Below are 11,587 nucleotides of genomic sequence, written 5' to 3' on the forward strand. Positions count from 1 at the left end.
CCCCTTGCTTGTTGTGGTTATCCCTACGTTGTTACTGTCCCTATTATGTCTGCCCCTCCACCTGTATACTCACTAGAATATATACAGAAGATTTGTGAAGGCCGCTCTTCATTTTCAGACACCACTGATAATACCACTTCCACTACTCCATCAGCTCAAAATGATCCTACTCTTGGACAGCATCCGCAGTGGTCTGAATCGTACTGAGGATTGGACCTCACTACTGTGAAGTTAAATTGGCTTGGATCCATGGAACAATTATTGTCCTTTCTCCAAAATATGCCTGATCAAAATTCTGTAAAAAATTCTTCTTTGTGAACGAGGTGTCTTACAATGCTTTATTGAATTGTGCTTCCTAAATATTGCAATGGCCATGTTCCATTGCTTAACCAAGTAAGAACCTTTGTTTCCTTACAATTGACAGGGTAAATCACTATAAGTATGAATATTATTTTGTTAACTCTATTGAAGAAATTAATGGTCTTAATATGTGATTACTGTAGAATTATTGAGTCACATTGCATGTACACGGTGGTTGGCTACCTTTAATTTCCGGTTATTCACCTAATTGTCATGCTACTCGGCCTCGATAATGCCCCATTAGCAATGGCCGCCCCCACATACCATGTCCCAACCCAATATGGCCGCCGCGCATGGTTAATTCACCCGACTAGCCTGGCCCTATCCACTCCACGGCGTGACTGTGCACCGGGATAACTGATCGAGGTTCCATCGTGAACCAGAGGTAAGCACCCGGCTCCTTCCAGGACCAACCGCCCTTTGTGTGAATTGTGTACTTTAGTTCCCCTATCCTGTACCTAAACAGATTTGCACATTTCTTCACAGGAGCCATACTACTCGGCATCCTGATCGAGACCCCGTAATTGGTAAGCAGCCGTTTGCATGCCCCCGCGCGGCCAACGCGATTGTTAGACGCCGATCGCGTCTTGTTCTGGTTGCAATCAAGTGCCCCGCAAATGGGATTACTAACCCTTCCCTTTATCCTCAGGGCAGGTGAGCACTATACCCCTCCTGGCGATCAGCCAAGCTATCGGATGTATCCTTGTCCTTTAATTCCTCCTTGAATTAAAATATTAGGTAAGCAACTTAATTGCGTGTCACCAGTGCCGATTTTAAGCAATAGATGGTCGGCCTCCAGTTTTCCAATTACAGGCACGCCTAACCGTCACGCCATTCCTTGTTTTTAGATGAATATTGCCAGCATCTACAACTGCCCAGAATTATCTCTCCCACCCCAAATCCAGTCGGAGCCACCACCTCCAACTAATAGGTTGGTTCCTTGAACTCGCAAGTCCATCCAGGGCTGTAACCGACCCATGGCCCTACATCGTTAATCCTTTGGTTCAAGATTAACTTTTTATCAGCATCAACTTGAAACCCAACCCTTGAGGTAATTGTACCCTATGATCGCGGGGTTTGAGCATGGTTTTAACACGCCTTCCTGGTTTCATCGGCACCACCTGACATGCATGTGCTGCATGCTGGCTCACTCCCGCAGCACCACGTTAATCTCACTCTGTGTTAGTTGAGGAATGATCCTTACACACCTTGATATTGTTCATCAGCATGCCACTGCGCTCACCATCGCGTCAAACTTATGTGGCACTGGCTCTTAGATACCGTCATCTGAATATTCTGTAGCACTTTAAGCTGGAATGCCACTGAAATGTCCGTGGCATGAAGGGCTCACCACCACGCCGAACTTGTATGGCACTGTCTGTGAGACACCGTCACTTCAATGATCTGTAGCACCTTAAGTTCACATAAGGCTACTTTGAAACTGATTGAGTATTACAGTTGGCTAAATATATTGTTACTTGTCTCCTTCCTCCCTGTCAATACAGGCTTCTATATTCAGGCTAACATTGGAAGTCCTGATGATGGTCCATTAATACAATTGGATCGAAACGCCGTCGACACAATATGTGGGTTAAACAATAAGTGTACTATTATGTGCCAAAAGTTTTGGATTCCCGCATATATGAAGCAAATGTACTCGAAATACTCCTTTTGCTCATGCCTTTTTAATGCCTGAAGCACCACTGTAACTGTATGTCTTGAATGTATGTGTAGCATCGTGGATGCAGGACTGTGTCCCACTGCTTTATTGTTTGTTTGATTAAGCATATCTTCAATATATTGAATAAAATTCAAAGTCCGGCTGGACTTTCTCTCTGTTATAGAGTTCATTGTGGTCTATAATTATTACAAAGTTAGATTCCCTGTTTTATTTGGGATCTGGCACTGTATGGTTTTTATGTCTCCTAGGTAAAACAACAGGAGAATCCACAAATGGTGCCTGATTTCAAAATGGTTTGAGCGGAAGCCCTGACGCAGTAGCTTGATGCGCTGTGTGTATGAGTGTGAAAAGTGTGCGTTCTCCACTCCTTATACTCAGTCACTGATCACAGGATCAATGATGTACATCCGGACATTGATAGATGCTACAACACTTGCCCTCGCCCTGTGAAGAGAACGGACCAGCTCCATTCCAACCACTCCAACTCCAGCATCCTCCACCCTCTGGTACTCACCAGACACATTGTGATGTTCTCAAGGGCCATCTCACCGCAGGGGAAGGAGGAAAACATGAGAGGAGAGGAAAAGAGGGATAATCTGATGTGTGCACCACCACTCTCCATTGCTTAAGTTGGATGTGTTATTTTCAGATCCATTTTACATCCATCGCTGCTTGGACACATCATGGACAAGGTTAAGGATGAGTTAACCTGGAACACTGAGTACCTAAGTACTAGGACACCTTTTCTCTACAGAAACAGATCTTCTTTTTCCAGATAAGAGGCGACAAATTACTTGGTCCTCAGCGGTCCACAACAGTGAATATGCCTTTTAAATTCGATATGCTCATATTGCACTTTAATAAACATATACCACTGCCAAACGGTTGATTATTGCATGGTTTTAATTACTGGGTTAGAGAGGAAGTAGCCAGGAAAGAAAAAGAGTTATGAAATTTAGTTTTTTATGATTTGCTACATGCAAGTTCTTTCCTAGTGAGCTCAACCTGCTCTCTTCTCTTTGTATCTTTCTTCTCAAGTGAGGTGATATCGCTCTTCTTTTTTAGGCATTTTTGGCGTGCTGGTCTATGATTCCCATCCTTTCTAACAAATTGGTTTCTCTCTCCCCCACGCTTTCTTTGGGAAGATGGCCTTCCTCTATCATCTGTGGTGAGTATGGAACAGATTGTGTCATTTGACCATGATGTCCTGTTGCTCGGCTCAATCCCCTCCAATGGCTTCACGTAATCGGGCCCAGAACAGAGGCTGCTGGTCCAAGTCCTCCTCCCACTCAAAGTAGGATTTCTTCCTCATCAGTTTGGCCAGTTGGTGGTAGCGGGAGAGGCTCCTCGTGGACACTTTCTCCAGGAACACCATCACTAAGGAATCCTTCCTCTCTGCCAGAAGGCGGTATGTGGCCCTCCGGACTTCCAAGGAGCCCCATTGGCTGCGCAGGTAATGGCGGCTGATCAGGCACACCACCCATCGGCTCCTATAAATGCTGTCCATGAAGTTATCCAAGATGTCCTTGCCCACTTTGAAGTCCCTGCCATGCAGACATACTTTGAAGAATGGCGGTCCCCTCTCTTCCAAGTTAGACAGGAACTTGCGGACAACCCAAGCCTCATCACAGCTGCTGTAAGAGACAAAGGCATCAAAGTCATATTGCCTCTTCGTTTCGTGTCTCCCACGATAGTTCCACCAGGTCCTGAGCATGAGGAAGAGATACAGGAGGTACCTACCAGCGTACCCTGTGATACAGCAAAGCCATGATCAGGAACAACATGTTGAAGGAGAACGTCCCAACGAAGAGTGGGTAACCTATCAGCAAGCTACAGTGGTTCTCCAAGAAATTCAGGAAATTCAGCTTCTGTGGCCCAAGGGAGCATGTCTTAATTCCTAGCTGTGGCACTCTCACTTTGGGGTGGGTGGTCACCCATCTTCTGATCCAGGCTTGTTCACATAAACAATCCAGGGATACATCCTTCAGGTATATGTAGCCGTGGTCAAGCAGACCCTCCTGCAGGGTTTTCACAGGTTGGGACTTGAAGATTAGGAGCTCCAGAGAGACACAGGGGCATATTATCAAGGGGGTTTATCTCTGCTTTTTTGGCTTTAAAAGCCAAGAAAGCGGGGATAAACGTATCTCCCTATTACCTAGCTGTCGCTAACACCAGTTAGCAACAGCTAGTAGGAGATAGCGACCATCTCGGGCCCCGCTTTGCATGCCAGTGAAATTTATCACTAATGACATGCAAAGTGGGCGTGCCAAGATGTTAGCGACTGGAAACAGTCGCTAACATCGCTATCTCCTATTATCAACTTTTGGAGATATTCGCGCAAAGTGCGAATATCTCCAAAACTAACACCTGCCCCTGAGCAGTTCTTAGCCATGTTATCCAATGGTAGGTGGATAACATGGCTAAGAGCATTAGCTCGGTAATGCATGAATATCGCTGACTTTTCAGCAATATTCATGCATTTCGGCCGATTTTTATCGCTTAGGAGATGAACCTTGATAATAGCAAGGTTCCTAAGCGATAAAACTCGCCGCAGCACGGCGATAAAAATATTGTCGCTAAGCCAACATAGCGATAATTATCGCTAGTTGTTGGTAATATGCCCCAATGTCTCTAAACATGGTTGCCGTAAAGTGCTCTATCCCAGAATCCTCCAGGATCAGGGTTCTGAGGTGTATCAGGTTCCAGAGAAGCTGCTCAGATGTCAGAAACCCATAGTCCAATTTTAGGTTTCTTAGATGGAGATGACGTAAATTGTGAAGATGCTGCAGGCTGTTATTCAAGGGGCTGTAGGATTTATAGAAAGGCATAACTGCAGATGAACTGTAGTACAACTATTCAACAATAGTAAAAGATGGGAACCCAAGGTCTTCAGGCTTTGTGAGCTCAAGTAGTGAACATTCCACCAAGTGGTTTTCCCGTAGGTAAAGTTCTTTCACAAATCTGAAGGTCGAGGGATAGCACGAGTCAATATTAACCACTGGTGAACTAATGTTAAGGACTTCAAGTAAGCTGCAGTTGTTTATGCATGTCAAGGTTATTCTAGACTTTGATTCCAAGGTAAGAGTAGTGAGTTGTTTCTCTTTGATTTTTAATTCCATAGTATTCTCAAAGCTGATGGATAGCGCCTGAAGCTCGCTCATCGCGATCAGGGAGCTATAGTAGTTCTTGAGTAAGTTGCCCCTGAGGCCGAGTACCCTGACACTACTCAAGTGATCAAAATAGAATTTCTCAAGCAGAAAGAGTTTATTGCAGTCCAGCTGCAGAGATTGCAGCCTGTCAAGACCAATAAGGCCTCCTTTTCCATGGACACAAGGTAATTACTTCTGAGATCCAGTGTCTCCAGATTAGCCATGCAGAGGAGGTTCCCGGAGCCGATACTGGTGATGCGGTTGAAAGATAGATCCAGGTGTGTGAGGTTGGACAGAACATTGGGGGTCCCAGGTGTGCACAGGTCTAGGCTTTTTATCTTGTTTACAGAGAGAATGAGGGACTTCAGGTTCAGCAGTTTCTTTGCAATATCATTTGTGAAAGCTCTAAGGAAGTTGTCGGCCATGTTGAGAGACAACAACATGGAGCATCCTCCAAAGGTCTCAGAGGGAAGATCTGAAATAAAGTTCTGGGCACTGTCAAGTTCCTGACCCCCAGCCGAGACACCACAGTGCAGACATCTTTCATCTTCAGATAGTCCTAATTTTTCATGGCATTTAGGGACAGCATTTCAATGCTCTTTATTCCAGACTAGAGAAGCTTGATGATCTTGAGACCAGACACGTCTACCTTGAGAACAGTAAGACGAGGGAAGTTGCAAAATGCATTTTTCTCCACATGTTTTAGATCATTGCTTGACAAATCGAGGCTGGTAATCCTTGGAGAGAAAAGTGTGCTCTTCGTGAGGTTGTTTGTCTCAATGCAGTACACCTCCTGAGCTGCAACAATACCATTCCTCTTGATTTCCAGGATCCTCAGAGAAGCCAGGGACTGAAGCATAGTGGTCAGGCTGTACAGCCTACTCACCTCATTCCCAGATAAGGCTATCGTCTCTATTCTATGTAAGGGTTTAAAAAGGTTTTCTTGAAAAGCAGCATCAATTTTCACATTTCTGAGGTCCAAGCGGGTTAGGTTCTTCAATCCGATGAACACCTGATTATCCAGGACCGGACACTACAACCCAACTGGAACTGCAAAATTTAAAACAGAGCAAAAAGAGAACAATCTGGCAGGAAAAAAGGAAAGCAGAGGACGAGCTATGGGTGAGACTTTTACACGACGCCAATGGATCCAACACAAGCGGAAGATTCTGGAAAACAGTTAACTCACTCGAGAACTCCAGGACTCCCACCACCGACTCCTATGTAACCGAGGTAGCCTGGACCAACCATCTTCAGGTACACTTCAATGAAGTGCAACAACTTGCTACAACCAGTCGATTAGATAAGGAAAAAAAATGCCCAGCCCGGCCAACACAATTGGCCAGTAATTCATTTGACCCAACTAAAAAACAAATAATAAGCAGGATTGCGAAAGGGAAAGCGGATGGGGCGCCAGGCCCCAATGGGATTCCCCCAATACTGTATAAGCAAAACCCGGATTACTGGGCAGCGGCCCTAGCGCCACTCTTCAAACAGATATCAGACACAGCAACAATCCCAACGTCATGGAAAGGCTCTATACTAGCACCAATACACAAGAAGGGCAATGTTACAGACCGAAATAATTACAGACTAATAGCATTAATCAATAATGAAGCTAAATATTATGCCGGTCTCCTACTAGAGGATCTCCTGGATTGGACGGAAGACAATGTAGTAATTCCTATCACCCAGACTGGATTCCGCAAACAACTGGGTACAACATCAAACATGTTAGCTCTCTCACTCCTCATCGACGCCACAAAAGCAGCAAATCTACCCCTGTACGTATGCTTCATCGATTTCACTTCAGCGTTTGACACCGTCAACAGAAACTTACTATGGTCAAAGCTGGAAAAAAGGAACATTCCATCAGGCCTTCTCACACAGCTGATCTCATTACATACGGACACATGGGTCCAAGTCAAGCTAGGGCCAGGTGACCTCCTCTCAAGGAAAATAAAGACCACGAAAGGTCTAAAACAAGGCTGCGTCCTAGCGCCAACATTATTTAACATCTTTTTGTCTGACCTTGCCCAGCAGCTGGACAAAACTAACTCTCATGCTCCTAGCATAGGCGGCCTCACTCTTTCAAACTTAACGTATGCTGATGATATTGTCCTAATCAGTAGAACACCGATAGGGCTACAACATCTGATCACCACCACGTATAAGTACTCCACAGATAACAGCTTAAGCATCAACCTATTAAAAACCAAAACAATGAGGATCAACGCAAAAACATCGTCAGCTGGATTTAACTGGCACATGGGAGGGACAACACTGGAAACAGTGGAAGAGTACAGGTACTTGGGGGTAATCCTCGACAGAAAGGGCTCATTCAACCAGCAAAAGGAAGCATTAAAACGGAGGGGTACCAGCGTAGGGATCGCGCTAAGGAGCCTCAAAACAAAAGTAGCTGGCCGAAGCTTCACCCCCCTGTTTCAAGTACTTCAGGCAAAACTAACACCGGCCCTAACCTACGGTAGCGAATGCCTACGAGGAAGGGACGCCCAGCAACTGAATAGCACAATCACGAAGGTCATGAGAATAATTTTCAGTCTGCCCAATCACACCTCTCAGGCACAAATTAGGCTGGAATTTGGCCTGAGAAACCAAACATTTGAGCGAATGGGTGCCTACGCCAAAAGATGGCACAAGATCCAGAGAGGAGAAGCCATAAGCCTAAATCATCATCTATGGAAAGAGATGGAAAGTAAGAGCAACAGTGCGGCCGCGATATATCTCAAGCACTCCATAAACTCCTTGTGCCTACAAGAAGCCTGGAAGATCGGTGGATCTCACAATACCTTTAAACAGTTAGTTAATAAATCAGTCAGATCTATGTCGCTAATTGAGGATAAAGCAAGTCTAGCAACCCGGGCCCATGGCTGGACAGTTATCCAAAGCTACACAAGTAGTCTCTGCCAAAGCTATCTAGGAGTTGGCTTCACCAGACACATAAAGGAGAAGTTCCTACGACTACGGCTGGGCCAACTTCCCGTACAAAACCATCTCCCTCCATGGAAAAGGCCCCAAGAAACAATCAACTGCCGAGTCTGTGGGAAGGAAAAAGAAGACATCGTGCACCTACTATGTACCTGCAAAGGACTGGACACAAAACGCAGATACCATCTAAAACAGCACTTCAACAGGCTGGGAATAAGAACACGCCGGCAGGCGGTAAAGGCCTGTTTTGATGGGACGAATATCCAGCTAGCAAGCCACGTTGTCAAATTCTTGGAGAAAGCAGAAAAGAAACAAAAAAGATAGAGGGCAGAAACAAGCTAACGCCAAGTTACGAAGCGAAACCCAAACGGACAATGACAAGTGATCAATCACTTGAATGAGTATTGGACCGCCTCCCGAAGGCTAAAAAGCAAGGCGTTATACAAATGCCTCATCTTATTTTTTCTACGCTCACCCCGAAACAAGCACAAATTCCTGTATAAATTATTACTTTTTATACGAAGTCATTCTTATTTTATACTTTTATATACTAATTGCATTTAACTAATGGTTTTATTTGCTAACAATTGCAATGGTTTTAATTAACTGAGCAATAAAGATGATTACCTATTATCGCTAGTTGTTGGTAATATGCCCCAATGTCTCTAAACATGGTTGCCGTATAGTGCTCTATCCCAGAATCCTCCAGGATCAGGGTTCTGAGGTGTGTCAGGTTCCAGAAAAGCTGCTCAGGTGTCAGAAACCCATAGTCCAAATTTAGGTTTCTTAGATGGAGATGACGTAAATTGTGAAGATGCTGCAGGCTGTTATTCAAGGGGCTGTAGGATTTATAGAAAGGCATAACTGCAGATGAACTGTAGTACAACTATTCAACAATAGTAAAAGATGGGAACCCAAGGTCTTCAGGCTTTGTGAGCTCAAGTAGTGAACATTCCACCAAGTGGTTTTCCCGTAGGTAAAGTTCTTTCACAAATCTGAAGGTCGAGGGATAGCACGAGTCAATATTAACCACTGGTGAACTAATGTTAAGGACTTCAAGTAATCTGCAGTTGTTTATGCATGTCAAGGTTATTCTAGACTTTGATTCCAAGGTAAGAGTAGTGAGTTGTTTCTCTTTGATTTTTAATTCCATAGTATTCTCAAAGCTGATGGATAGCGCCTGAAGCTCGCTCATCTCGATCAGGGAGCTATAGTAGTTCTTGAGTAAGTTGCCCCTGAGGCCGAGCACCCTGACACTACTCAAGTGATCAAAATAGAAGTTCTCAAGCAGAAAGAGTTTATTGCAGTCCAGCTGCAGAGATTGCAGCCTGTCAAGACCAATAAAGGCCTCCTTTTCCATGGACACAAGGTAATTACTTCTGAGATCCAGTGTCTCCAGATTAGCCAGGCAGAGGAGGTTCCCGGAGCCGATACTGGTGATGCGGTTGAAAGATAGATCCAGGTGTGTGAGGTTGGACAGAACATTGGGGGTCCCAGGTGTGCACAGGTCTAGGCTTTTTATCTTGTTTACAGAGAGAATGAGGGACCTCGGGTTCAGCAGTTTCTTTGCAATATCATTTGTGAAAGCTCTAAGGAAGTTGTCGGCCATGTTGAGAGACAACAACATGGAGCATCCTCCGAAGGTCTCAGAGGGAAGATCTGAAATAAAGTTCTGGGCACTGTCAAGTTCCTGACCCCCAGCCGAGACACCACAGTGCAGACATCTTTCATCTTCAGATAGTCCTAATTTTTCATGGCATTTAGGGACAGCATTTCAATGCTCTTTATTCCAGACTAGAGAAGCTTGATGATCTTGAGACCAGACACGTCTACCTTGAGAACAGTAAGACGAGGGAAGTTGCAAAATGCATTGTTCTCCACATGTTTTAGATCATTGCTTGACAAATCGAGGCTGGTAATCCTTGGAGAGAAAAGTGTGCTCTTCGTGAGGTTGTTTGTCTCAATGCAGTACACCTCCTGAGCTGCAACAATACCATTCCTCTTGATTTCCAGGATCCTCAGAGAAGCCAGGGACTGAAGCATAGTGGTCAGGCTGTACAGCCTACTCACCTCATTCCCAGATAAGGCTATCGTCTCTATTCTATGTAAGGGTTTAAAAAGGTTTTCTTGAAAAGCAGCATCAATTTTCACATTTCTGAGGTCCAAGCGGGTTAGGTTCTTCAATCCGATGAACACCTGATTATCCAGGACCGGACACTACAACCCAACTGGAACTGCAAAATTTAAAACAGAGCAAAAAGAGAACAATCTGGCAGGAAAAAAGGAAAGCAGAGGACGAGCTATGGGTGAGACTTTTACACGACGCCAATGGATCCAACACAAGCGGAAGATTCTGGAAAACAGTTAACTCACTCGAGAACTCCAGGACTCCCACCACCGACTCCTATGTAACCGAGGTAGCCTGGACCAACCATCTTCAGGTACACTTCAATGAAGTGCAACAACTTGCTACAACCAGTCGATTAGATAAGGAAAAAAAATGCCCAGCCCGGCCAACACAATTGGCCAGTAATTCATTTGACCCAACTAAAAAACAAATAATAAGCAGGATTGCGAAAGGGAAAGCGGATGGGGCGCCAGGCCCCAATGGGATTCCCCCAATACTGTATAAGCAAAACCCGGATTACTGGGCAGCGGCCCTAGCGCCACTCTTCAAACAGATATCAGACACAGCAACAATCCCAACGTCATGGAAAGGCTCTATACTAGCACCAATACACAAGAAGGGCAATGTTACAGACCGAAATAATTACAGACTAATAGCATTAATCAATAATGAAGCTAAATATTATGCCGGTCTCCTACTAGAGGATCTCCTGGATTGGACGGAAGACAATGTAGTAATTCCTATCACCCAGACTGGATTCCGCAAACAACTGGGTACAACATCAAACATGTTAGCTCTCTCACTCCTCATCGACGCCACAAAAGCAGCAAATCTACCCCTGTACGTATGCTTCATCGATTTCACTTCAGCGTTTGACACCGTCAACAGAAACTTACTATGGTCAAAGCTGGAAAAAAGGAACATTCCATCAGGCCTTCTCACACAGCTGATCTCATTACATACGGACACATGGGTCCAAGTCAAGCTAGGGCCAGGTGACCTCCTCTCAAGGAAAATAAAGACCACAAAAGGTCTAAAACAAGGCTGCGTCCTAGCGCCAACATTATTTAACATCTTTTTGTCTGACCTTGCCCAGCAGCTGGACAAAACTAACTCTCATGCTCCTAGCATAGGCGGCCTCACTCTTTCAAACTTAACGTATGCTGATGATATTGTCCTAATCAGTAGAACACCGATAGGGCTACAACATCTGATCACCACCACGTATAAGTACTCCACAGATAACAGCTTAAGCATCAACCTATTAAAAACCAAAACAATGAGGATCAACGCAAAAACATCGTCAGCAGGATTTAACTG

At 44.8% G+C, this 11,587-nt stretch overlaps 2 pseudogenes; both read right to left on the bottom strand.

Annotated features, from left to right (window-relative positions):
* Positions 1–3,230: 3,230 nt before the first annotated feature.
* Positions 3,231–7,254, bottom strand: LOC147676797 (uncharacterized; annotated as a pseudogene).
* Positions 7,255–8,737: 1,483 nt separating this feature from the next.
* Positions 8,738–11,387, bottom strand: LOC147676798 (uncharacterized; annotated as a pseudogene).
* Between the last annotated feature and the right edge of the window lie 200 nt (positions 11,388–11,587).

This window comes from Lissotriton vulgaris, chromosome 12, assembly GCF_964263255.1.
Source record: "Lissotriton vulgaris chromosome 12, aLisVul1.2, whole genome shotgun sequence".
NCBI lineage: Eukaryota > Metazoa > Chordata > Amphibia > Caudata > Salamandridae > Lissotriton > Lissotriton vulgaris.